At 42.9% G+C, this 27,465-nt stretch overlaps 1 protein-coding gene across 2 annotated transcripts in view; it reads right to left on the bottom strand.

Annotated features, from left to right (window-relative positions):
* The window catches only part of csmd3b (CUB and Sushi multiple domains 3b), a 1,253,873-nt gene that overhangs the window by 720,206 nt on the left and 506,202 nt on the right, over nucleotides 1–27,465 (bottom strand). The gene's annotated exons all lie outside the window — the stretch shown is intronic.

Below are 27,465 nucleotides of genomic sequence, written 5' to 3'. Positions count from 1 at the left end.
AATGAGCACTCAATGGGTTGGTGATTTTAGTTTCCATTGGCCGTCGTCACATCATTTTTGTTCTCAATTAATTACACAATATTACTCAATAAGGGGCGGCACGGTGGCGCAGTGGGTAGCGCTGCTGCCTCGCAGTTGGGAGACCTGGGGACCTGGGTTCGCTTCCCAGGTACTCCCTGCGTGGAGTTTGCATGTTCTCCCCATGTCTGCGTGGGTTTCCTCCCACAGTCCAAAGACATGCAGGTTAGGTGGATTGGCGATTCTAAATTGGCCCTAGTGTGTGCTTGGTGTGTTTGTGTGTGTCCTGCGGTGGGTTGGCACCCTGCCCAGGATTGGTTCCTGCCTTGTGCCATGTGTTGGCTGGGATTGGCTCCAGCAGACCCTGTGTTCGGATTCAGCACGTTGGAAAATGGATGGATGGATATTACTCATTAAAGATTTCCCACTTGAATATTTTGTTCATCTTGATCAGATGTGTGATTTGTGTGTTCCCTTAATTTTTTAGAGCAGTTTATATACTTTTTGTTTTGAGCTTCTGTAAAATTAAATTTTTTCTTCAGACAAATAAAGTAGAATTTAATGTACTTTAAAGCAGGATCATTCTCAAAAACACCCTCAAGTAGGCTAGCGAATTATTTCTACTTTGTGATCATGCGACACGGATGTAGATATCGGAAACAGATGTAAAGTTAGTTGAAAGAAGAAATAGTGAATTAAACAAACAGGTCCCCATGGGCTGAAAACCGTTCTAAATGTCTGAAGAGTTTCCTGGAGTCGCGTTGGTAGGAGAATGGAAATAAAGTGCGCTACGCGGCAGCACATCCCTGTTTTAATCTCAGTATTTGCGAACACAGCAGTACAAACTGACAACGAACAGATGTGTCGGAGGTAAAAAGACATTTCTTGTAGGAAGAAGGTTACAACTCGACAGAAGAAACATATGTCTGCATGATTATAATATTTTAAACAAACGTCATATTTTCTCTGAAATATTCCGCAAAGAACACAACTTGAAGTAAAAGGCTGGAAAGTAAACGGGTTAAACTAAACCTGTAAATGTAGTTTGGTTTTGTACAGTAGACGGGTTTATTAATAAAAACTGTTCATAACTCAGTGAGTCGACGATTTACTCCATGGTAGCAAATCTTCCTCCCCTTGGTCTCAGTTTTAATTTTGGGAATGAAATTAAGGTGCAGTGAGTGAGAGCTGGAGAAAGCTCGGGGGGGGAGATGCAAAGGTACAAGCCCGTTGTATTTTGGTCAACAGCTACGATCTCACGATACAAAATCCAGCTATGGGTGTGCGACTTCTCCCAACGTTTTTCCCCATAGATGCCTCAGCAGGTTCAGTGTAATGTCATTGATTGACAAACTCTATATGAGCAAGTCTGTCGACGTCAATCTCCAAAAACGTGACCACCTGCCATGGTTGATGATAGATAGATAGATAGATAGATAGATAGATAGATATGAATGGTGAAAGGCACTATATAATAGATAGATAGATAGATAGATAGATGTCTGTCTGTCTGTCTGTCTGTCTGTTCCTGCCAACTACTCCTATCTATCTATCTATCTATTTATTAATCCCATCTGCCGACGTGACTGCAGAATAAACTCCAGAAATACGCACGCGATCAGCTCCGCAGGATGCCACTCGGCAGGCTGATTACTCACCAGACTCTTGTGCTACTGATGGATTCTGGGAGTTTTTAGGCCCCTGCTTACAGACATAAGCAATGAACACACCGTCACATTTGAATGTCCGGACATTGTTGGCCTGTGTAGTAAAGTGTGTTTAGGGGGGTCCGGGGGTGTGTGTGTGTGCGTGTTTTTATTTAAAAACAATGCGCTCCAACTTTTAGGTGAGCACAGTCGCATGGCCCCAAGGTTTTGATGGGAAAATTGGCCGATTGCACATCCGCATGTGGAGCAGCGAGTCCAGGCTGGTTTCCTTATTCGCGCTCTGGAAATTGCATTCAAGTCGTCTCTGCCCACAACTGTTTAAAAGAACCTGAGTGGGAGGGAGAAAAACCGTAGAGCACTGGGAGACGATCGTGGGAGTCATCAATGTCAACACACAGCGCGGTTCTCCCCAGCTACACGTAGTCCACTAAGGCACCTCAAGACAGACTTGGGCTGAGCAGGGGAGACAAGTGTCTTTGTACCAGGGTCATCTTAACATATGGGCACTACCCGGGGGCCCACAATGTTTCTGATGCCTATGTAGGTTTCTGTTTTGCTATCAAAATAAGGGCCCCAACACCCTACTTTGCCCGGGGGCCTATGATGCTGGTAAGATGGCCCTGAACCTCAGTCCCGTTTACTTCGGGCAACCACACCTTCACAATTAGAATTTAACAACTGTAACAAAGCTGTATTTCTGCTTTCCTGGTAGCCGCATCTCATTAAATGCACACTGCACAAAGACACAAAAAAAATTCAAATGTTCCATATGGTTCTCACCATTGAGGTGGCTTTGCATAACAGCTGTTGAGTAACCCCTGCAAATCTGCGAATGGCCCGATGGAGGCATGTTGGGGAGTTACAACTTTTAACAAGAACTGAAGGCACAGAGAAGCTTCTCAACAAATTACAAGACGCATTGCAAAATGTTGCTTGCAGTCAACACTGAATTCTTTAGAAATGTTTTTCTTATGTTGAAGGCGGTCATTATGCACAAATATTTGGGAGGACAGTGGGCAGTCAAGACCTACGCTTCATTCCAAGGTCTGATAACCTTCCAGGTTACTTGCATTTCTCCAAACATCCTGAAGACATCCTGTGCAAGTGTATCCTGTAATGGACTGATGGCCCACCAGGCCTCCTTGTGCCCGATGCTGCCAACACTGGCTTTGACTTTTTTGATAAAAAGTGACATTAAACAATACACGGAGGGCCCAACACCGTGGGTTACAACATTTAAGTAGGTACAGCAGGTGGAATGTTCTCTTTGAAATTCACTCGCATACATTTGAATTCATCATAACACTACCCTCCAGTTCCAGGTCGATGGGGGCCAAAGCCTAACCCAGCCCAGCAGCACTGGGCACAAGGCCCGAGAAAGCTCCATGGTGGACTCCAGTCTGTCACTGGGCCCAGTCACGACACACATTCCCAACACCATGGGGATTTGAATGACTTCCTTAACTTCTGAGCACCATAAAGCATCTTTTGTTTCATCTTTGTCTTTTCTAGATTTACTAGATTGGGATTTATTACAATAATCTTATATATAATTCGCCAGACTACTCACTCACTCACGTCTGTCCGAAGCCGAATGCGCAGTCGCCTTCTGCGCAGCTGCCAGAAAAACCTTACGAGACCGACATCGCCGCAGGCGGCAGATTTATGGCTGCGAAAATTCAAAGATAAAGGCGACTTCGATTAAAGCTCTAGAGGCCTGAAAGGCGATTTCAACTACAGCTCGAGGCCTAATTACGCATTCATTCAATACACCTGTATCAGGTTTGTGGTGCTTATACTTATTACTATTCCACTCGTGCCCGTTTCATCTTACGTTGTCGAAAACGGGCTCTTTGTCTAGTATACATATAAAAGGCTGGGTCATGAGGAAGGAAGGAAGGAAGGAAGGAAGGAAGGAAGGAAGGAAGGAAGGAAGGAAGGAAGGATGGATGGATGGATGGATGGATGGATGGATGGATGGATGGATGGATGGATGGATGGATGGATGGATGGATGGATGGATGGATAACCATATGATTAATAAATATATAGAAAATCACTGGACAGTTGGATATGAAAAGCACCATTTGATTGATATATAGATAGAAGTGCTTCCAGACTTCATCCATTTCACAGTTATTGAGTCTACTGTTCTCCTGGGAAAGCTCAAAGCATTAGAAATGGTTTGACCCTGCTGACCTGATCTGTGCCTCAACCATAATTTGATCATGGAGGTCTATAAAGGGTGGGCAGCCATCAACAGTCCAATTGGGATTTGCACATCGTGGGAACATTGGCTGTAAAACACTAATCCAGTGTGGGCAAACAGACAGGGAGGCCATATTTGGCCATCCATTTTCTATGCATGCTTATCCAGGGTAGGGTTACCAGGCACCTGAAGTCCATCCCAGCAAGCAATGGGCACAGGCAGACAGGGTAAACACCCACACACACACACACACACACAGTGCGTAGGGCCAATTTGGCCCCACCAGTCCACCTAACCTGAAGAGTGTGGACTGTTGGAGGACCAAAAACACGGGCAGAACATACAAACTCCACACAAGGAGGCCCCAAGATGTGAACTCCTGTCTCCTTGTGGTGAGGCTGCCCTTTACTTTCATTTCCTTGAAACTGTTTTTAGTGTTTAGCAGTTAAATTAAATAAAGTGTAATCATGAAGATTTACAATTTATTAATTAATTAGAAAATGAATTAAAAACCCCACAATACTAATGTGGTAGTAAGCGGTTTATTCTTACAAAACACAAAATGCCTTTGCATTCATTGCTACAAGCTGAGCTTTGTTTTTTTTTGTTTTTGTGGAGTTACAACCCTGAGCACTAAAACGTTGCCAATAATACAGTATATCCATCTGTAATATGTGTAATTTATATGAATATATAAAAACGTGAAAGTTTAGCCAATATGAAAGCGATAGTTTTTGAAATTGTGCAAACTGTTATTTAAGCTTCTACAATCAAAATCTAAAACCCACAGAATTTGTAAAGGGAGCGCGTCACTCACTCTGCAGCAACATCAAAAAGTGGGCAGCTGTGGGGTACAAGCCATCACTGGGCAAATGGGGGGCTTAGTGGGCTTGTTCTGCCCGCCGTTAACCTATTTTGGGCCACCAGAGGAACGTTGCTAAGGGGCACCTTATAGCGCCCCTCCCTCCCACCTGGAGTTCTCCCAGGCCCACCGGAGGCCTCCGTGTGTGCGATTGGCTAGGTGGCTCGGTCAGTAAGTGAGCAGCACAGGTAACGAAGGAGCAGCGCGGTGGGCACCGGCAGTTCGACTTCGTGCTTTTGTAGCCATCTGGGATGTCGATCTGCTCCCAGCTGTGTTTAAATGTAAACAAACAGGTTTACTGGAACATTTCAAGTGATTTTTAAATAATCTGTGGATTGATCGCTTTCCTTCGTGGCACTAGAACATTTACTGGGATGAATATCAATCAGAGATCATTGTAAGTGTGATTATAATTATCTGGGGTGTGACTGTGTAATCAAGATCACAAAAGTAATGAGAGCCAGTCATTAACAATTTTAAGACATGTTTCAAATTTAAAGTTACATTAGACGTTCATTTTAGACTCCCAAAACTTGAACAGACCATCAATTATGGGCCCATGTTAAGGTTCCTATTTATGTTTCACATTTTCCAATTCCGTCACACATGAGACACAAGACAATGCCAGTGTAGAGGAAGGACGTGGGGGGGAGGCAACCTAGCAGGGCTGCATGCCCACCCCACATACTAAACTGGCAGCCTCCACGGGTGACGCAACCTGTGTGGACACCTGCAAGGCATGCTGGGAATTGTAGTCCCATTGGCCCGCCTCGTTGAGGTCCGCAGGTACCGCAGGGATTCATCAGCCCTACTTTGTGGGACTTTCGCTCGACAATTAAGTGCTTCCATCAAGCGATGCCCTAGCGGAGGTAGTACTCCTGGGTCTGAGATAAAAGATGCTGCTCGACCTCAACCAGTCTGGTGGGAGAAGCACAAAGCTCGCCTGGAGGAGTGCAAGAGTAAGAAAAAATGAGAGAGAATCATCAGAGGGTTGTGTTGTGGTTCTGGTTATTAATGGTATTACTGTATAGATCTTCATTTTAAACCTGTGGCTTGGGCCTGTGAGGATGTGTTTGGAGTGCTGCAGCGCCCCCTATAGGTCACACCCTAGTGAGCCCCAGGTCATCGATGGAGTTAACACTCCCTGCAAGACATAATACATTAAAAAACAGTGATGAGAGAAACGAGATTACTAGATCATCCAAGCGTCTTGTCTGGAGACCACCGCAACAGATGATGGTGGTGTGACCCCCAAAACAGCACAGAAAGAGAAGGAGAAGAACACAAGCGTTTAGTTACTCTCAAAGCATCTTTTTTAAATTGTAATAAAATTTGTATTTGAACCTGGGATTTGTGTTGTGGTGGTTGTGTTGGAGGTTTGGGGTGCTGTGATGCCCCTGCTAGTCACACTATTTATTCCTGCCAACTACGCTATCTGTCTCTCTATTACAAAAAAAAAAATCTTAGTGGAAGGGAGACCAGGGAAACGAGACGTGATCTTCTCGGAAGACACTTAAAAGACCTGTGAGATTGGCCACGGAGCGTCTCACGGGGACCTTAAACATGAGACTTGGTGCCAAGAGATTGCAATTTCACATCCCGTGAGAGACACTGTAATGTCACGCGAGACAAGGCAGCGAAACAACATTTAAAACAAGTTCACGGGCATCTAACCAAGCAGCAGTTGGAATGCTTTTGGTAGTCAGACATCATGTGCTCCCAGCTCTTAAAACAACAAAAAGCAGAACACGCAGCTCGCCAGCAGCAGCAGTTGGAAGCCAGCGAGTGGCAAAAGGACAGCTGCTGTACAGGCTTTTAAATAATCAACGCGCAACACCACAAACATAACAGGCAGCTCGCCAGCAGCAGCAGCAGCAAGACAACATGCCCGGGGCCGGAAATAAAGAGTAAGTATTGTTTTTATAAAAGTTTTAAAGTGAAAGTGAAAATAATGCATATGTAACAATTCCCATTGTATATCCGGCAAACCAAACCCAGGGGTGGGCAAGCGAAGCAATCAGGGGGCAGAGCCCCCTAGTACATTTAAAATATAGTGCTTTCATTGAAGAAAACATTCAGACGTGACCGTCAGTAGGCTTTGCACCTAATGAACCAAGTTACCTGAACTGTTCTCTAACATTTCAGTAATTATTCACCGCTCTGATGTTGATCTTTCCAGTCACTACGATAGCAATTGACGTGAAGCATTCATAATGAATTGCAGAATTACGGTATTTGAGGTTCTCCTCCTGAACGATTTGGCTGAAAGGCTAACCAGCACATCGTCATCTCAGAAAGGGCTTAAGTTTCGAGTTTTTCGAAGTTTCCGTCCAGCCGTTTTAGCGCAAGACCGTCCTCAAGAAACTGTGACACACACCCATCACCGAGATAGTGATGTTTTCGGTATCAGGGGACCCTAAAACGTTGAGATCCGTCGAAAACCGGAGATCGAAATTCTTTCGCTCCTCCCCCATAGACAATCGGTTATGGGTGCAAAGTAAAAATCATTGAAAAACTGTATTGTGTTTACTTGGGTTGGCTTTTGCATTAAATTACATTTGTTTGGGAGATCAGAAACAATTAAATGTTATAAGTGAAAATGGAGGAAATCAGACCCTTCAAATATTTTTCTCAGTGCTGTGAATCTGCATCCAAATTTGAGGGCCATTTTGAGATGTACCCTAGCATACAAGGTGTGCACAAAGAACAATTCCTCCACAAATAAAAGTACAAATAGTCCATAAATGATAAACCGCAGTGGTGTCCTGTCAAGGCTTAGGACTGCAGTGCAAAATAAGAGCACACTCTCCAAGTCGCCTAATCCAATTCACGATCGTGGGTGACCTGAAGCCAATCATGTCAACTCTCTGGGCACAAGGAAAGTGCCAGTCCTGTTTGGGGTGTCAGTCCAGTGCAGGGTCCACCGACACACACACACACACACACACACTTGAATAGCCAGTTAGGCTACGGAGTAAAAAAATTCTTGGGAAAATGAACCCTGGTGACTTCTAACACATCAAAGCACGAGCACCTAAACTGCACTTCTCACAAAAGAAAATGTTTCTTCATGCATATACATTTCATTGCAGTATAATTGCTGCCATCTTTCATGGTTGCCATGGCTTTTTATCCCACGAAAGGGAAACTGGATAACAATTAAAGAATTCAGCATCAGGAGAATTTTTAAACAAGGCAATGGTGCAAAAGTAATTGCCGTCTCTAAAAATTATTAATAAAGTTCACATGCCTAAGTGGCTTTATATAGCCGTAATGAGGGCCGAGGCTGTGATTGACGATAAAAATGGAATAATCCGTCCACTTCCTGTTCAGGATAAGAGGGGGCTGCTATGGTGGAGCACGTCGATGACCAGCCGGACTGGCCTGGGAGTACAGAGGAGCCAGAGAAGAGAAGGCGTCTGGAGGCGTCATGCCTTTAACGTGGGTAGCTGACATCTTTTATAGGTTCTACAGCCCTGCAATGGCCAGGTTGGTGTGGTGGGCCAGTAACCTCATTTAAAAAGAGTCCCACCGAATCAAACATCTAATTAGGAAGGCAGGCCGGCTCAATTTGGGGACGCCCTTCGGACCCACTGGTGTTGGTAATGGAGTGGAGAATAAAGACAAACTTGATGTCCATTATGGACAACGCTGTACATCTACTAACACCAAGGACTTTTAGTCAACAAATTATTAAGCAGAAGTGCATTTAGAAATGCTACTAGGACTCCTTTGTTTCTTTAATGGGTTTCCGTGACATCCTTTATAGGTTCTAAAACTCTGTTATAGCCAGTGTGTGGTGTGGTGTGGTGGGGCAGTAACATCACTTCAAGAGAATCCCACCAAATCAACAGACTGCCATAAAGATGACAGGCTAAGTTATATGGGACACCCCATGGACCTGCTGGAGGTGGTAGTGGAGCACAGAATGAAGGCAAACCTGATGGCCATTATGAACAAGACTGCACATGCTCTCTATGATACAGTAACACTGAGGTCTTTCACCCAATGAAGTTTGTTAAGAAACGCTACTGGGACTCCTTCATTCCTTTAGTGTGGGAAATGACAACCTGTGCATGTTCTACAAATTCGTGAGAGCCACTGTGTGATGTGGTGTGCTTGACCAGTAACATCAGTCTAAGAGAATCTCACCCAATCAACAAGCTAATAATTATGGTAGGCTCAGTTATGGGAGACCCTCTGGACCTGCTGGATGTTGCAGTGAAGCACAGAATGAAGACAAAATGGAGTGCCGTTATGGATTAGTCATCAGATGTTTGTCAAGAAATTCATTCCTTTAGTGTGGGTAGTGACATCCTTTATAGATTCTACAACTCTGTGATGGCCAGTGTGTGGTGTGGTGTGGTGGGCCAGTAACATCACTTCAAGAAAATTCCACCGAATCAACAGGCTGCCATAAAGATGACAGGTAAGTTATATGGGAAACCGCCTGGACCTGCTGGAGGTTGTAGTGGAGCACAGAATGAAGGCAAACGTAATGGCCATTATGAACAATGCTACACATTCTCTCTATGATACAGTAACACTTTCAGCCAATGAGTTATTAAACAGACGTGTGTTAAGAAACACTACTGGGACATTCCTTTAGTGTGAGTAGTGACATCCTGTGTATGTTCTATAACTCTGAGAACCGGAGTGTGGTGTAGTGTGTTTGGCCAGTAACAGTCTGAGAGGATCTCACTGAATCAACAAGCTGATGATGATGGCAGGTTCAGTTATGGGAGACCCTCTGGACATGCTGGACGTTGCATTGGAGCTCAGAATGAAGACAGAAGTGATGTCCATTATGAACAATGCTTCACATCCTCTCGGTGACACAGTAACACTGACAATGTTAAGCCAATGGATTATTCAGCAGAAGTGTGTTAAGAAAGGCTACTGGGACTCCATCAGTCTAAAGACCTCACTGACGCTGCCCTGTTTAGCCAAACCAGAATTTTATTTATTTTCAATTCATGCGTTTTTTTTGTTTTTTTTGCTTGTAATAGTATTTCTTGAAATTATGTAAAAAAACAAAAATTCCTGTATGGGCCAAATAAAATGCTATCTATCTACGTATCTATCTGATCCTGCCCAACTATGCTAAAACATCCATCCATCCATCTATCCATCATGCAGTGGCTTTATATCTGTCGGTTATATAGCGCCTTTCATATCTGTCTATCTATCTAGAGGACAAGCACTGACTGTGCAAATGGCAGAAGGGCGAGTATTCGATGGGCAGCACTCGCCAATGTGCCAGCGCACCCCCCTGCCTAGAAGAACGCATAAGAGTTCAAGCGTCTGCTCTTTGGATGATGTGGCTTGCCAGTCGTATCCAGCCTTTAGTGCGTTGAAATGACATAATGAATGTGGTAAATTGCAATGCTGTGGCTTTCAAAAAGCTGCGACTGGTAAAGTTGCAGGAGTGGCTCGTCAGCAATCTCTACTTGAAAACACCTTGCTAATGAGAATGTTGATGTTTCCATCATTATAAGCATTTCCCAGCTAAATAAATATAAAAAGAAAAAACAACAAAAGAAAAACCCTAAAAGCGTCTCTTTGTTCGGCTACGCTTTAGTGTGTCATTTGAATTTAATTAGTGGATTACACAGCGGCTGCCGAGAAGAACCCCATAGGAACTAAACTGCCCTTTGTTGAGAAACGCTAATGGTGTTAAAAAAGCAGGAGTCAATGGTGAGTCGGATTGAAGCCTGCGTCATCTTATTTTAGATTTTCTCTAAAACTGCTGTAGTGTGTTGCCAGGAGACAATGGCTTCATACATACAGTTGTGTAAAAAGTTATCAGCTCTGTGATTTTCGCATCAGGACATAATGAACACTCATCTCATCCTCACCGAGTCTTAAAATTAGACAAACTGTCCCTAAGGTGACAATCACATAACACACGTCAGGTTATTTTTTTTACTCAACAACAAAAAAAGGAAATTTGGGTGAAAAAGTAAGTGCCCCCTCATTGTTGCCAAGTGTGCAGAACAACCCGTGGTAAATAAACAGGGGACGTTAGCTCGGTGGGAAGTGCACTGTGAAAAGCTCATTGCAAAGCACACTGGCAACTCATTAACCAGAACAAGAACGAAAACTGACGACGAGACGGCTCATAACGTCAAACTCGGCCTGAGCTAAAAAGAGTCGTCGAGCAGAATGTGCACAGACCCAAACGGATGGCGACAGGGTGAGCGTCACCTGCTCTCCCCATCTACTCGTTCGCTAAGATGCCCTCCGTGCACACGTCTGATGTCAGGCCCAGGTGCTCCAGTATGCCTGGAGTTCAGAGTTGTGGGGTTCTCAGTGCCAGCCTGCAGCGACGCTTCCGACATAACGCTGTGCTGGTACAAAAAAAAACGAATGAGTCCTTAAGTAGAAGATTTGGCTTCTCATGATCGAAATTGTTTGCGGGCAAAGAACACTTTTACTGTTTCTCCCGGCATGCAGCAAGAAAAATGTTCTCACAGACAAAGCAATAATGAAAACAAAAAACAAGAATACAAAATAAAATGGATAAGCAAGCACTGTAACATAATCACAGGCCAACACACATTTAGGGGCCTGAAATGTTACACCCGTTTCTGGGTATATTTGACCCGCGGATTCCAAAAATGCCCCTAAGCTTTCCCCTATCAGCTCCAGTTTTCGAGATGCAGAACATATGCCATATACCCCACTTCACTCAAGATATTTTAATGTAACGTTTAAATTAATATCTTTTAGGCATGATGGAAACATTAAATATTAAAAGAGATTTGTACCACAGTACATGAAAATCTACTTATTTCATAGCAAAAGCACAGATTTATGATATAAACGTTCCTGTCATTCGATGCACAAGACGCTCCATTTGTAAGAGAGTGTGGGGTGAGATGTCAAGCTCAATGGCCCTTTTATTGACTAACTAAAAAGATTTCATCCCGCCTGAAGAAATGGCCTGAGGTGCCTGCGTATTGTAATCTTTCTAGTTAGCCAATAAAAGGGCTCATCGGGCTTGACGTCTCACGACATTCACAATGGCTAACACCCTAGTACTAAGAGAGAGTGGGATATGCCAGGACAGGAGATTCCGACAATAGTCTGCCATCGTGCGTGCATCCCTTCTCCCATTGTTTTTATGTCTTGGTGAGATCTCTCACCTCGCTCTTCGCCTAAATCACCAAGCAATCCAAGTGACTGTGCCCGACTACGAATAGATATAGGACACTCAGAAGTCCCAAAAACACACGTTTCATTTTCCTCTTTGTTTTTACAGCACCACACAATACACAAATCCCCAACAATGCCCTTTTCCTTCCTTCTTCTAATCTTCTCTGCCACCTCCACTCCTCTCCCACAAGCTCCGTCCTCTTCCTCCCTGAATGGAGATCACCCGGATGTACTCAAGGTGCTCTCCGAGGACCTTCCTGCAGCACTTCCTGGTGTGGTGGACGTGCTGCATGGGCCCCTGGAAGCACTCAAGATGTACCCAGTTCCTGTTCTGGCAGCACATCCTGGTGTGGCGGACGTGCCGCAGTCCATGGCTCCGTAACCATCCGGGCACCCCTGGGTGGTGGTTACGGGCCCCAACAGGGTGAGCTTCTAAGCAAACCAAGGGGGCTGCCCTCTCGTATCCCAGGGGAGGTATTGTTCCTCTCCCGGTCCTTCCATCCACCAGGCAGGAGTCCCAGCCGTCCGTCACAGCAGATAATGGACCTTAACACTCATGTTACACACAGCCAAGCCTGTTGAAATGGAGGAGCATATCCTTGACTAATTGTGTGTGTAGTTGTCTGCCTTCTTGTGGCCAAGAATGTTTTTCACAACATGAAGACCAGACCTATGATTCGATTTCATTCATTCATTGATGCTATGAATTGTGGGTCGTTTAGACGTTGTGGACCATCGGAAATTCCTGCCTTCAGTTTTTCCAGGTAACGTATGCACGAACCGTCTTTATTCAAAGCCTTTACAAATTCTTTCATCATGCCTAGCAGTATATACACACAGGGCGAGTCAAAATGATGTTAACACTAATTGTACTGCTATGTTCTGTAGATACTTAAAATGTCCACAAAAATTGTATCTATGTGCCACATATGGTCCATGTGTCGAACATGATGGTGAACAGGTTGAGACGTTCCTGTAAATCATCTTGCACATATCAAGTATGTTTTGTGAATAAATTGTTTCCGCCATTCAACATAATTTTGACGCACCCTGTATATAGTGGTGGCAGTGTGATTCTGTCTTGTGCTACCAAGGAATCAGTGATTACATTTTGTCTTCCGAACACCATATATTCCCTCTGAGGCCCAGTGTTCATGTTTGGCTCTACTATCCCAAAGGCATAAAAAGCAATGATACTTTGTGTAGCCACTTTGTTGACTAAGAAGAAAATAAACCATCTTCAGGTCTACACAAATCACCCATTGATGTTCCAAGACTAAAGAGATGGCCTTGTACTCTTCTTTCATCCTAGTGGTGTGACCAGTTCAATCAGACTTAAGGAACTTGAGCTGATGTGGCCTATCCCCCAAATAACCCCAGGAACAGGCCTAAAAATCAGAAGAAGAAGAAGAAGAGTGCCCCAGTCATAATGTGGACGTGGAGTCCCTTGCGGTTCATTGAATGCACATTAATTGACTTATGATTTCAGTATGTGAGTATTGATATTTTGATTATATATCCATTCCTTAGTATTATTGCCTAATTTTAATGTTGTTTTTTTTATTTTAAACTCTCTTTGTTATCTTGTAAAGCACTTTGACTTACATGTATGATAGATAGATAGATAGATAGATAGATAGATAGATAGATAGATAGATAGATAGATAGATAGATAGATAGATAGATAGATAGATAGATAGATAGATAGATAGATAGATAGATAGATAGATAGATAGATAGATAGATAGATAGATAGATAGATAGATAGATAGATAGATAGATAGATAGAATGTGCTACATAACGCATTCCTATGGGTGTGGCTTCATGGGTCATGACCCTAATGGTAATTGGTGCAACAGGGTAAAAGGTTGGTTGGGGGGCCTTTCATGATCCGATCTGCAGATACAACTTCTTTAAAAAAAAAAAAAAAAAAAAAAAAAAAAAAAAAAAGGAAAATAATTATTTGCTATTTTTGCATCTATCGCTCAACTTTCACGTGTATGCAAATGGGAGACAGTGTAAAGGTTTGGGTGATTCTCCACCGATCCAGGGGTTGGCACCGTGTGATTACCACCTCTCTTTTCCTTACTCTACAGAAAAGAACATTGATGGCTCTACGCCTCCAACGTCACTTCCGGGGTCCGCAAATTTGCTTTCTTCAGGTATATGGGGTTTGATGCAAGGCATCCCAACACAGTGATGTCTTGTGTTATATTAACTATCTGTTATATAGTGCCTTTCATGTCCATCTCTCTACCTGTGTACCATATACTGCCTTTCACGTCTATATTATATAGTGTCTTTCACAGCTATCAATTATATAGTGCCTTTCACATCTATCAGTTATATAGTGCCTTTCACATCTATTAATCTTAATACATAATTCGCCTGCCTCCTCACTCACTCACTCACGTCCGTCCGAAGCCAAATGCACAGTCGCCTTCTGCGCAGCTGCCCGAAAAACCTTACAAGACCGACATCCAACCCCAACATCGTGGCAGGCGGCGGATTTACGGCCACAAAAATTCAAAAAGAAAGGCGACTTCGATTAAAGCTCTAGAGGCCTGAAAGGTGGTTTCGACTACACTCAAGGCCTAATTACGCATTCATTCAATACACCTGTATCAGGTTTGTGGTGCTTATACTTATTACTATTCCATATTGTGCTGGAACATTCATCATTCAATATTATACTATAGGCCTGGAAAATTCATCAACTTAACAGTACAAGCCTGTACAGTAATGAATAAAGCAGACTACAATCATTACAAAACAACTTCTTTGTTACTTATCATTTGTTCTTCATACACTGCTGACACAAACTCATGCCGGTTTCATCTTAGGTTGTCGAAATGGGCTCTTTGTCTAGTATATTATATAGTGTCTTTCACAGCTATCAATTATATGGTGCCTTGCACATCTATTATATAGTGTCTTTCATATCTATCAGTTATATAGTGCCTTTCACATCAATCTATTAATCAATCCATTATATAGTGCCTTTCATGTCTATCAATTATATAGTGCCTTTCATATCTTTCATATCTATCTATTCCCATTCTATTAACCAAATTTGCTTCCCCCTCTATAAGACAAGATGATGGGGGGGGTGACTTGTGAACTGAAGGGGGGCTCAGCTAATTTACTATGAGGATGGTCCCAAAGACCGCCCTCGCTAGCCATCTATCTATCTATGTTTCACAGTTGAAACCACAGCTTTATGGAGAGAAAGTCATAGGCTGGACACATCAGATAAGCTGTGTAATGAACAACGTGGATAGTTTCCAGAAGTGTGGAAACCAGAAAGCGTAGTCGATCCGGTCAGTTGGTGGGATAACTGAGTGGCATGACGCCGATGCTGTAACAGTTGTAGTACAAGTGGTAGAAGGGCAGGAGATGATGTGAGCCTCCCAGCGAGGCTCGACTGAGAAAGAATTGCGTAATTCATCCAATCACGACACGAGGAAGATTACATCGTAATGGCTTCAGGCATTGTAGGCATGCAGATGAAATTATCTTTTTTTTTTTCTTTAATATTATTCAACCTGTCACTTCTGTTATTTTGAGATATTTGTTAGCCTGCAGTTTTGGTTAAAAGGTTTATGAACAAAGCTAATCCTGTAAAACTGGGCTCAATGGACTCCATGGAAGCCAGCAGTCATTCAGCGGGTGATTATTTTTATTCATTTTGATTTTTACCTAAAGGGACGCTTAACTCGTGTGGGCTTTAAAAATGGTTTATGTTTTCTGTCTTTGCCAATCATCTCAATAAATAACAAAACACAAATCCATGTTATCCAAAGATTGTTTTAACTTTTACAAAATGTTAAACTAAACCACACGAATACAAACTTGCTCTTCCCCTATAAAAAGCTCACTCGTATCATCATGTCTTCCAAATGGATAAGAAACTCCAGAGTTGTACAGAGAGGACATTCCAGCTGGGAATTGGATTATTGGCTTAGTGGGCTGCATAGCCATCACACTGGACAATGGAGATTTCAATACTTGAACACTTCTGGGTTTGTCTGATGGATTTTGGCCCGCTGATCACAAAGGTTGCCTTTACATTTTCCTATCGTGTATCATTTTACCACAATCGGCTAATTTTGTGATTTTCTCTCATTCCATATGTAGGGTAGACGGGGCTGCACAGTCGGTAGCTGTGCCTTTAACATACTGTATCTCTCTATTTTTATAGTGCCTTTTCTATGTATCTGTCAGTCTCGTATTCCAGTCATGGTGGCTGCATGTCGGTGGGACGTGTAAGCATGACGTCCTCTGTACTCTGCACACGTGGCAATGCCGCTAGGACTCACATATCTGTCTTATAACACGGGCAGAGAACTCCAAGGCAGGACGCTGCACCCGTGTGGCAGCAGAGCTAAGCACTGCGCCATCACGCCTCCCTTAAGGAGAGCTGCACACAGATAAACGTCTCCTGCTTTCATGTCTCCCAGTCAGCCCTGCCAGGCGAGAGTAGCCTTTGAACCTGGCAGCGCTGCTTAGTTCACCTTCAAGGTCGCCCGCCACTCTGTGAGATGTAAGAGTAGATGAGCTGTCAGCCCGGAGACGCCGGAGGAAGAAAGGAGCACCTGAGAGAGGAGGGAGGGAGGGCAGGTGAAGGCCTCCTGAGAGACTCCATTTATATTCCTACCACACTAAGAAAAGAAGACACACCTGAGACCGGAGAGGATGTGAGCAAATCTCTGGAGGGCCGCGCTGTCTGAGTGGCTCCTGAAAGGCGGCTCATGGCGTCTGCCGAGGACGCTGGAGAATGAAGCCAGTGCCTTAAGGGCCGAGAAACCTTTGTGCTGTGCTGCTAAGAGGAAGATGTGATTTTGAGGAGCCCTGACTACACCATGAGGGGCTGATGGTGTCCTGTCCAGAGAGACAGCACGGTGCGAGTGACGAGACGAATGGCTGTCGATTCAGTGCCCATCTTTGCCCCCTTCCTGAGCGTGTGTGCCATTTATACCTAATGCAAGTAACAGGCGCATGTGAACTGATAAAGGGTCTAGAGAGGTCTCCACAACAGAAAGGCGCTATATGATAAGGTCCTATAGTATTATACCTGCCACAGACACCACAAGGATGGCACAATGCTGGAGGGCATCTGACAAAGAACCTCAAAAGGCAGCGAGAGGTCCTCTGTACGCTCAAATTATTTCATTGTTTTCTCATTTCGAATTATAAAATGTTTGTTTAGCATAAAACACCTCGAGTGTTTATCTGCAAAATAGCTGGGGTCACAAAAACCTACAAAAGACTCCACTTGTCTGAAGCCAGCGAGCCACTTAGCAAACAAGCAAAAGCGGAGCGGGCAACAACTCTGAACGTAGCTTTAATGAAGACGTAGCAAATGAGTTGATCTGTCACGGAGTTCTTAAGCAGCTGTTGGCACACCTTGGGGTTTGGCGGGACCACAACCTTCATGTATGACAGGGTGGTCAGCACCGCCAGCTCAGGGACGCCATGTCGCAGGTTCAAATCCCATATCCTCTCACTGCCTGCGTGGAGTTCGAATGTTTGAAGCCAAAAACGTGTCTGATGTTAACTGGGGGAAGCCATTTGGGAATCGATGAACTGGCAGCCTGTTCACTGTTGGCACCTGCCTTGTGCCCAGTGCAGTCAAGAGAGCCTCCAGTTGTGCTGGCATCAGGAAGGGGAGAAGGCAGGCCTGAGAATGTTACAAGTGGCATTTCCAATTATATTGAGAGGGCAGCCATTGAACACGTCCATCATGTTATGGGATTGTGGCCTAAGACACCGAAGGGAGAAATCAAATACACACTGCCACTCTACAGACACGGGTTCAAATCATGGAGTGTGCAGGAAAGTCCTTCAGGAGTGGCACAGTGGGGCAAAATGGGCTGACACTGCCAGGAAGGACACTGGCAACCCGTGACATAAAACAGAATTAAGTGGGTTAGGAAATGAAAGGACGGATGGTGGGCGGCTCAGAGTCATGGCAGGAATCCTCTTTTTATTATATAGTGCCTTTCATGTCTATGTACGTATCATCACTGCCTTTCCTATTTATGTATTCCACTTAGATTGAGCTTTTAATAGGAATTTATTTTATGTAGTGCAATTTCATTACATCCCTAAATTACACACACTTACAATACTACATCAGAAAATGACTGCAATTAAGTTTTGGATTTATAGGTAGGCATCACTACATAGGAAATACATTTGACCGACTGGAACAGGAACTACTTTCTTAATCTTTAGCAAAGTCAGAGGTGTTCTTTCTTTAGTTATTCTTTTGTGTATTACAGGGGGATTATTGTTTGTTGTATTTAAAATATAATATGAACATACATGAATATTTGTGATATAATATTATAGTGAGAAGTACTCAGATAAGATATTAGGTCAGCATAGCTTTTAGCCAAATAAATGAGCAACAAATGGACTGAATGGTCCCCTCATTTGTCAAACTGCAATTGTCCCAAGAACATTCACTTATTCATTTAGTGAGTTTCTATAGAAAGCTACATTTCCACTTGAGGACAAGTAAACTTATTGATCTATTATGGAATCAGTCGCTCAAATAGGTGGACAGACAGATGGGAACGGCACTATACAGTAAGATAGATGTGAAAGGCACTATATAATACATAGTAAAGATGCCATATCATAGATACATCAATAAAAATGAATGTGGTTAAGATAGATAGTATGGAAAATAAAAATGTATGTATTCGTATAAATCAGGGGTCCTCAATCCCAGTCCTGGAGGGCCGCAGTGGCTGCAGGTTTTTGTTCTAACCTGCTTGCTTAATTAGAAAGCAATTCTTGCCAATAATTTAATTTCATGGCTAGTTAGAGCTTTAACTCTGCTATGTCAGGTAATTCTTATATCCTGGTTTTCCTTTCCCTTTGTAAGAATATCATGCAAATATTTTGAAGGCTAAAATGGATGAGTAATTCTCAGTCCTTCACTTTTTCCTCTTCAATTTCCTTCCAAGTATTTAATTTAACCCAATAGTGCATGATAAATACACACTGGTGTAAATGGTAACAAGCTAAATGGAGAAATGCTGGTCTCTTTTGTCATTTGCATGTTATTGCTAATTAGGAGCAATTAAAAGCCAAGAATAGGATAGATAGATAGATAGATAGATAGATAGATAGATAGATAGATAGATAGATAGATAGATAGATAGATAGATAGATAGATAGATAGATAGATAGATAGATAGATAGATAGATAGATAGATAGATAGATAGATAGATAGGATACTAACTTTATTAATCCCAAAGGGAAATTCACATACTCCAGCAGCAGCATACTGATACAAAAAACAATATTAAAGAGTAATACAAATGTAGGTAAAAACAGACAATAACTTTGAATAATGTTAACGTTTAAGCAATAATAAGCAATAAGGGTTCAAAATCTTAACAAGCGAGACAACTAAAGTGAAACAGAAGTGTTACTTGAGCAATAAGTGCTTCTTAAGCAACTGGGTTGGAGCAAAAACCTGCAGCCACTGCGGCCCTCCAGGACTGTGATTGAGGACCCCTGGTATAAATAGACATTAAAGTAATTAACAGCTTCTGAAGCATTCGATTTAGCATAAATTAGACATGACAAACAAATAAGATATGTCAAGCAAATAGTTAAATAGAGATATTAGTCATATTACATTTTCTAGTTAAGCTTGAAGCAAAATTACCAAATATTGGGAAAGGAAAGATAGAGCAGAAAGAGAATGACGTACAGAAACTACCCGAGGACAACAGAAGGGGGACTAAGGAGAACACCTGTTGTCTGAAGGCTAGGAAGTAAGGAATGATGCCAATGACGGAACACAGAAAAATGGTCATGGTAATTACGTGACAAGCCAGCTGGAATAGTGAGTCAGCAGAAACAGCAAAGGCACTGTTACGACGAGGTCAAGATGATGTAATGTATGGAAAATAAAATTTGTGTATTCATGTATTAGCATAAATAAATATAGAAAAATATATAAGCATTAACCTTCGTGCAGACATTAATGCAAGTCAGGCCTGCCAAGCAAATGATTAAATAAAAGCATATGCCATATTTCTTTTTAATTAAAGTTTAGCAGCTAGCTACCGATATAAAATAGCTTGAAAGCCAAGGAAGAGGAAGTGATAAGTCCAAAAATGGCCGAGGCCAACCAAAACAAGCAAATATAGAAAGTAAAAAATGAACAATAGACAGTAAAAATACCGGTGGCCAGCTGCAGAAGGAAATCAGGAGAGAATAATGGTTCCCATGAGAACTTGAGGTACCGGCTGGGCAGGTACAGAGGGGAGTCAGAGGGAACAGCAAATGAGATAATTTGAGCGAGGTCAGGAAGATAAGAAATTATATAAACTGTGATTTTTGGCCTGTTCAGGGCTCAGTCCAATTTGGCCATATTGGGTTGGGTCCATGTTATTATTGTTGTTTTATTGCAATAAAACTATAGACTCTGTTTGCCTATCCTCTAAGTCCTAATAGCCTTCATTTCAGGTAAAAGCCTTTTGGTGACAATTTTTCGCCATGACGATCAATCGATCGATAGATAGATAGATAGATAGATAGATAGATAGATAGATAGATAGATAGATAGATAGATAGATAGATAGATAGATAGATAGATAGATAGATAGATAGATAGATAGATAGATAGATAGATAGATAGATAGATAGATAGATAGATAGATAGATACTATTTGGTATAGTTGGCAGGACTAGACAGACAGACAGAGACAGGATTTGTATCCACTTATTAGATAGCCAGTATCATTACATTGTAATCTGTAGAATTCCAAAGTATTTTCCCAGCTGACGGAGAACTGGTGTCCTTTGTGCCATTTCAGAGTGTCTGTCGCCATCGTGCTACCAGTTTACCTCTGCTGGTTTAGATGCCGTCTGGCAGGCCACTCCGTTCTATAAATGCTGGCTTAAGCAGCTTTCAGAATTGGCCGTCCGCACCTCCCAAAGTGCCTGTTTGCCTAGCTGGTGAATTGTTCCGGTTCTTGCTCCGGACTCTGTTGTCATGGCAGACGTATTTACAAAAGCTAAAATGCAAAACAACAAATATGGGGCGAGCGGATGTTGGATGTGTGAAGCGCAGATAGTGCAGGGAGAGGAAACAGATGATCACAATTTCAAACATCGTTTAACGGGCGTGTAATTGTAACTTGATCATTATACATATCACATGCTGGCCATGTGCGGGCATTGCAGTAAATCTCATTAAAAAGCCATTTGCTGTTTGTGATTTGATGTTTCTGCTGCTTTTCCTAAAATGCACTATGCTGTTTGATTTCTGTGATTCATATCCCAAATTTGATTTTACTTGTTAAGCAATTCCATCCTTTTTTTCATTATATGGTGCTAGGGAGCTCCCCCCTCCCACCAATAGGACCCAACTGACAAGGAGCAGACCCCCCTCACTCATATCCAACAACTCTAAGTGTCCGTCACTGCTAGTGGCATAACCATAAGACTGTATGGAAAACAAATCCTCAAAACATGGAGGAGCTGTCACTGCTAACTGGGGTGACACTGGGCCACCCAAACCTGTAAATATAGCAGAAGTCACGTCTGTTTGTAATCCTCTTAATCCAGACCAGGGTCACGGGAGGTTGCCTATCCTAGAGATCATGGTGCACAAGGTCTGGACATGGTGCCAGTCCATTGCAGGGCAAACACACACACACACTAGAGCCAATGTAGCATTGCCATTTCACCTAACCTGCATGTCTTTGGATGGCAGGAGGAAACCAGAGCTCTCACAGGAATCCCACACAGACATGGAGAGAACACGCAAACTCCATGCAAGGAAGGCCTGAAACGCAAACTGTGGTCTCCTTGCAGCTCTGCCACCATGCCACTCTACAACAAAAGTGAATCTTATATTTGGAAAACCTCTCCTCTCGCATCCCTAAGATGTGTGTCTCAGGTTAACTGGTGAGAGTGGGCTTGTGAGAGACTGGATGGGTCCCTCCATGGAGGGCCGGTGTGTGTTTTGCTTACAAAGTTGCTGAGATTGGCTCGGACTTGGATTACAGGGATCTGAGAAGATTACGTTACGCAAGATGCTTACAGTAAATGAGTTATCAAGACATCTGGGAGTGTAGAAGAAAGTCGCTGTGCTCCAGACTGCTGTCTGATTAGCTGTGGAGCGGACCAGAACAGGAAATGGACAGACCATTCTGACCAAGAAACGTCTGTAGATGGACTGTCGGCCTGGAAGAGTCCTGTTAGAAGTGGAATGATGGCGTTCATGTTTGTAGACGGAGCAATTAGTGCTGCTGCTGCATGGATCCCAGGTCCACAACTGGAGCCCTGTATCCGCTCCCCGACTTTCTCCGGGTTCCTTGGGTAATATGCTATATAAGAAAAGACGCAGTCACAAGTCAAAACAAAGGAGTTGGAAACCACGAGGTCTACCAAGCGTAACGCCCGATAATATCCGGCATGCAGATTCAAAATATTTTTTTTTATTATCGACTTTTGCCACCCTCCATCAGTACAAGTGTGACTGGCACCCTTCTTCAGGGCCTTTTCCCCCGCCTGGCACCTGATGCTGCCTGGATACGCTTTGGACCCCTGCTACCCTGAAACAGAATATAATATTTCCATATTCAAATATGGCCCAAAAAATAGTAATTTAATATTGGATGACAGAGGTGGGGATAGAGCGCCTGTTGTAAAATAAGATTCCATCTGGGACTGCGTCCGAGTGACACCGTCAGACTAAATGAATAATTGAATTGACAGATGGAAGTCTTGCTATTTGGAATTAACCAACTTTAAATGGTCTCGACCCTAGGAATAGAAAATAATGGACTTATTTCTTAGGACACATTTCGGAGTCGTGGCTCGTTTCTTTTATTATGCTACCCTGTTATTGTTATATATATATATATATATATTTTAATGAAGCTTGTATTTCAGAACAAAACAAAATCCACAAGAACAATAAAACAATGATCCTTATTTTACCAAGCAATATAAAAAGAATTGATGGCTCGTACTAAGCATGGAATGTATTGATTCCAATACGGTCGATAGGAGACCCCCCCCGATTCCCCAAAATGATTTGCAGACGCTACCTCTAAGCACCCAGTGGGCACAAATACATGAAAAATAAGCAAATAAACAACATCTACAAAGACGCCGGCCCAATCGCCTTTGTCCCAGTGTGAACTTCCTGAAATCATCCATCATGAACATTAAGTGGACATCTAGACAACAGATCTTCTTTCCGTTTTATTATCTTCAAAATGTCACATCCCTAAGCAGCTAAGCCGAATGTACGCACATGAATAGGACGGGAGAATAAGCCTCGCCGACATGGACGCACCTGACGAATTACAATGAGCGAGACACAATGGTCACAAAGTGATTTTTGCATGGATCCCTCATCAGCACGGCCCGCATTGTTATCTTAAAGGCTAACGGAATTATTAATGGTGCGCACACAATTTCCAAGGTAAGGCGATACATAGAGAATTAAAACTTGCGGTCTCCATTCTTTGAACTTCATCAAAGTTGTCTATTAGATTGAATCTGATCGGCGTTATCAGAGACTGCCTGGCACGTGGCAGTTTGATTAAGTGCAGTGCTGACCAGTCTGCGATAGACTGGCACCCCCTCCAGGGTGTGTTCCTACCTTGTGCCCTGTGCTAGCTGGGATAGGCTCCTGCACCACATTCCTGAGCTGGTGTGACCTCCTGACACATCCCACAGGGCACACTGGCAATCACAGTATTATGGGGCAGCCCAGCAGGATTCCATGGGTGCCACCAGGGAATGGCTGTCCCTACTTTATGGGGCTTCCACCTGACCCAGAAGTGCATCCTCCATGCAGAATCCTGACAACAGTTGTACTCCCAGGTGTGATAGGTGGTCCGTGGCACTGTTCTAATTTTAAAAAAAGTAATCAACCAAAGAAAGTGCAGGCTCTAATCGGGCATGGGTGGGTGCGCTCAAGGGATGGACTGGGGGGTGGTGGGGGGGTGGTGTCTGCCTGTTTCCGAAGACATGTGCGAGTGTGGGCATCAGGCAGGTGCTTCATTACTTCCTCAGAGGGAGTGGCGCATGTACAGTTATGCCCGATTAGAAGGGTCACTTTAAAAGCATCCTGCATGGTCAGAGAGAAGGGGGAAAAATGAGACAGAGAGAGAATGGCATCATGGAGATGGGCAGGACAAGCCAGGTAGTGCAATCACAGACCCGCAAAGAATCGGCGCTCTAGGGTCAGATTATCCCCACTGATTAATTGTTGAGGAGTGGGAACGGTCGAGGTGGTGTCCTACATCTGAGGTACACCAGGGGTGCGAGAAAGACGACACAGGGACAACCGACCCTGAGTGATCTAGCTGGCACCACCAAGACAGGTGGCGAGGACTGTGACTGCTTGCGTCTCCACTGGCCGAGCAGGCAATGGGTGAGCCGGGGAGATGAAAACGGACTGGTGCAGGACTCGTCCAACAGAATATGCAGGACCCGATGACTGTTGGTTTTAATCTCATCAACTCACGGACCGTCACTGTTTTAATGGATTGCTTATGTAAAGAAGAGAGCAGTGCACTTTTGACTTTGTTTTAATAAAAGCACTCGTCACTTTACACCTACCCCTTGTTTTGCTTACACAGTTGCTGAGATTGGCTCGGACTTGGATTACAGGGATCTGAGAAGATTACGTTATGCAAGATGCTTACAGTAAATGAGTTATCAAGACATCTGGGAGTGTAGAAGAAAGTCGCTGTGCTCCAGACTGCTGTCTGATTAGCCGTGGAACGGACCAGAACAGGAAATGGAGGATAGACCATTCTGACCAAGAAACGTCTGTAGACGGACTGTCGGCCTGGAAGAGTCCTGTTAGAAGTGGAATGATGGCGTTCATGTGAGCCGGGGAGGCAATGGGTGAGCCGGGGAGATGAAAACGGACTGGTGCAGGATTCGTCCGACAGAATATGAAGGACCCGATGGCTGTTGGTTTTAATCTCATCGTAACCTGGATTTCAAACTCATGGACCGTCACTGTTTTAATGGATTACTTATGTAAGGAGGAGAGCAGTGCACTTTTGACTTTGTTTTAATAAAAGCACTCGTCACTTTACACCTACCCCTTGCTATGTGTGAGTGTTCTCATATGCCAGGCTCACCCCTCGGGTATGTTACCAGCGGTAGAAGGTTCAAGAGGCTCCTGGGATGCAACCAGTAGCATGGAGCTGACCTGCACCGTCACAGTGGGTCGTGCATAAAAGGAGCCGCCTCACATTCATTTGGGAGTTGGAGTCGGGCAGTAGGGGACAAGGCTCACCTCAAGGAGTGTGGAGGGAGAGAATTGGATCCATGCTTGGGATTGCCGATGTTTTGGATGGAAGAACCTAGAAGAGGTGCTTTTTGTATAATAAAATATACTTTTTATTGGAACCATTGACTGTGTCCATGCACTTGTGCCTGGAGTCTAAGGCTCCGGGATGCCCCCTTTTGATCACAGGGCAAACAGCAGGTCTTCATAACATACAAAGTTCATGCTCAGTTACACCATACAAAGCTCAAAGTCATAACGGCTTTACCAGCCAAGGCAAATCCCAGGTGAACAAACTCGCAACACAAAAAAAGGAGCAGAGGTTCAAAATATCCAAATAAAAATGACAAAGCACAGAAGAAAAATCAGAGTAACTCATCAAAACTCCTAAGCACATTCAAAATGAACCACCAGGAACTGTGGGAGACCCTCTGAAATGTATAGGACAGAGGGCTGCTTCTGGCGGTGACTGGCATGTGGTGCCACCTATTGGGGGGGTATAACACAGGCAAAGGAAATACAGCAGATAATTAACAACATAAATAAATGGAAATAAAGAACATAAAGCAAGACTTTGAACCCCAGCCAGGGAAGGAAGTTATCCACAATCTTGGACAACCCTGGAAGTGAATGAAGTAAACCTTAGTAGGGTCGTGTCTCTGATGTCGCAAATGATGCATTCGCCTTTTAGAGGTTTATCCAAAAACTCAGATAATTGTGTAAACGAATGGGATAACCTTCATATGGTCTCATCTCTGACATCACAAATCATATATTAGTCTTTTAGAGGTTAATCTGCAAACTTGGATAACCCTGGAGGTGAATGAGATAAACCTTAGTAGGGTCGTGTGTCTGACATCATAAACTCTATATTCATCTTTTAGAGGTTTACTTGCAAACTCACATGATTGTGGAAGTGAACTGGCTAACCTTTATAGAATTGTGTCTCTGATGTCATAAATTGTACACTACACTAGTCTTTTAGAGGTGTATCTGCAAATTTGAATAACCCCTGAGGTTAATGGGATATCCTTTATACGGTCACATCTCTGAAGTCATAAATCATTCACCTTTCAGAGGTTTATACACAAATTTGGATAAGTGAGTAAACAAATGTGTTAACCTCAATACGGTCTCATCTTTGACGTCACAAATCATATATTAGTCTTTTAGATGTTAATCCGCAAACTCGGATAACCCTGGAGGTGAATGCGGTAAACCTTTGTAGGGTCGTGTTTCTAACAATACAAATTGTACATTTACCTTTTAATAGTTTGTATGGAAACTCGGATAACTTTGGAATTAAACAGGCTAATCTTCATGTGGATACAAATCATAAATTAGTCTAAGATGTTAATCCGCAAACTCAGATAACCCTGGAGGTGAATGCGGTAAACCTTTGTAGGGTCGTGTTTCTAACAATACAAATTGTACATTTACCTTTTAATAGTTTGTATGCAAACTCGGATAACTTTGGAATTAAACAGGCTAATCTTCATGTGGATACAAATCATAAATTAGTCTAAGGTGTTAATCCGTAAACTCGGACAACCCTGGAGGTGAATGAGGTAAACCTTTATAGGGTCGTGTTTCTAACAATACCAATTGTACATTTACCTTTTAGAGCAGCGTTTCTCAAACTCGGTCCTGGGGACCCCCTGTGGCTGCAGGTTTTTGTTCCAACCAGATTCCTAATCAGTCACAACACCTGATAACACTGAGCTCATTTAATTAGCTGTTTTTTTTTCTTTTATTCGACATTCAGAAAAGCATAGCAGCATGATTTTTACATTTATAAGACATTTATAAAATTTCTGCTTTTGCTATAGATTTAAATGCTTAACTTCCTTTTGTTGATTTCATTATACTTTGCCCTTTCTCTGTGCAGTTTTTCCCTCTTCGTTGTATCTTAATAATGACAACTTAAAACTAGCAGATCAGACACCCAGGCAAACAACACTAAATAATCAAAGGCTGCAAGTACTTTTGCGTCAGACCCACTAATTAGTAAATAATGGATTAATTAAACAATTAGAAGACCTAGAAAAGTAGAATAAAAATCAAGATGAAAATACTGTTAAAAAGAAAAAAAATACATTATTCCTATATAACTGCTTGGTACATTTTAATTTTTTTTTTTTTTTTTTTAGCAAAACTTAGGTTTTCTAATTTCTATATTGTTCCCTAAACACAGAACTTGGGAAATATCAGTTCACTTAATTAGCCCAGGAGTTCAATTAAAAACAGAAGCTGGT

The sequence above is a fragment of the Erpetoichthys calabaricus genome, chromosome 13, assembly GCF_900747795.2.
Source record: "Erpetoichthys calabaricus chromosome 13, fErpCal1.3, whole genome shotgun sequence".
Classification (NCBI taxonomy): Eukaryota; Metazoa; Chordata; class Cladistia; order Polypteriformes; family Polypteridae; genus Erpetoichthys; species Erpetoichthys calabaricus.
This window is presented reverse-complemented; position numbering and strand designations above follow the sequence as displayed.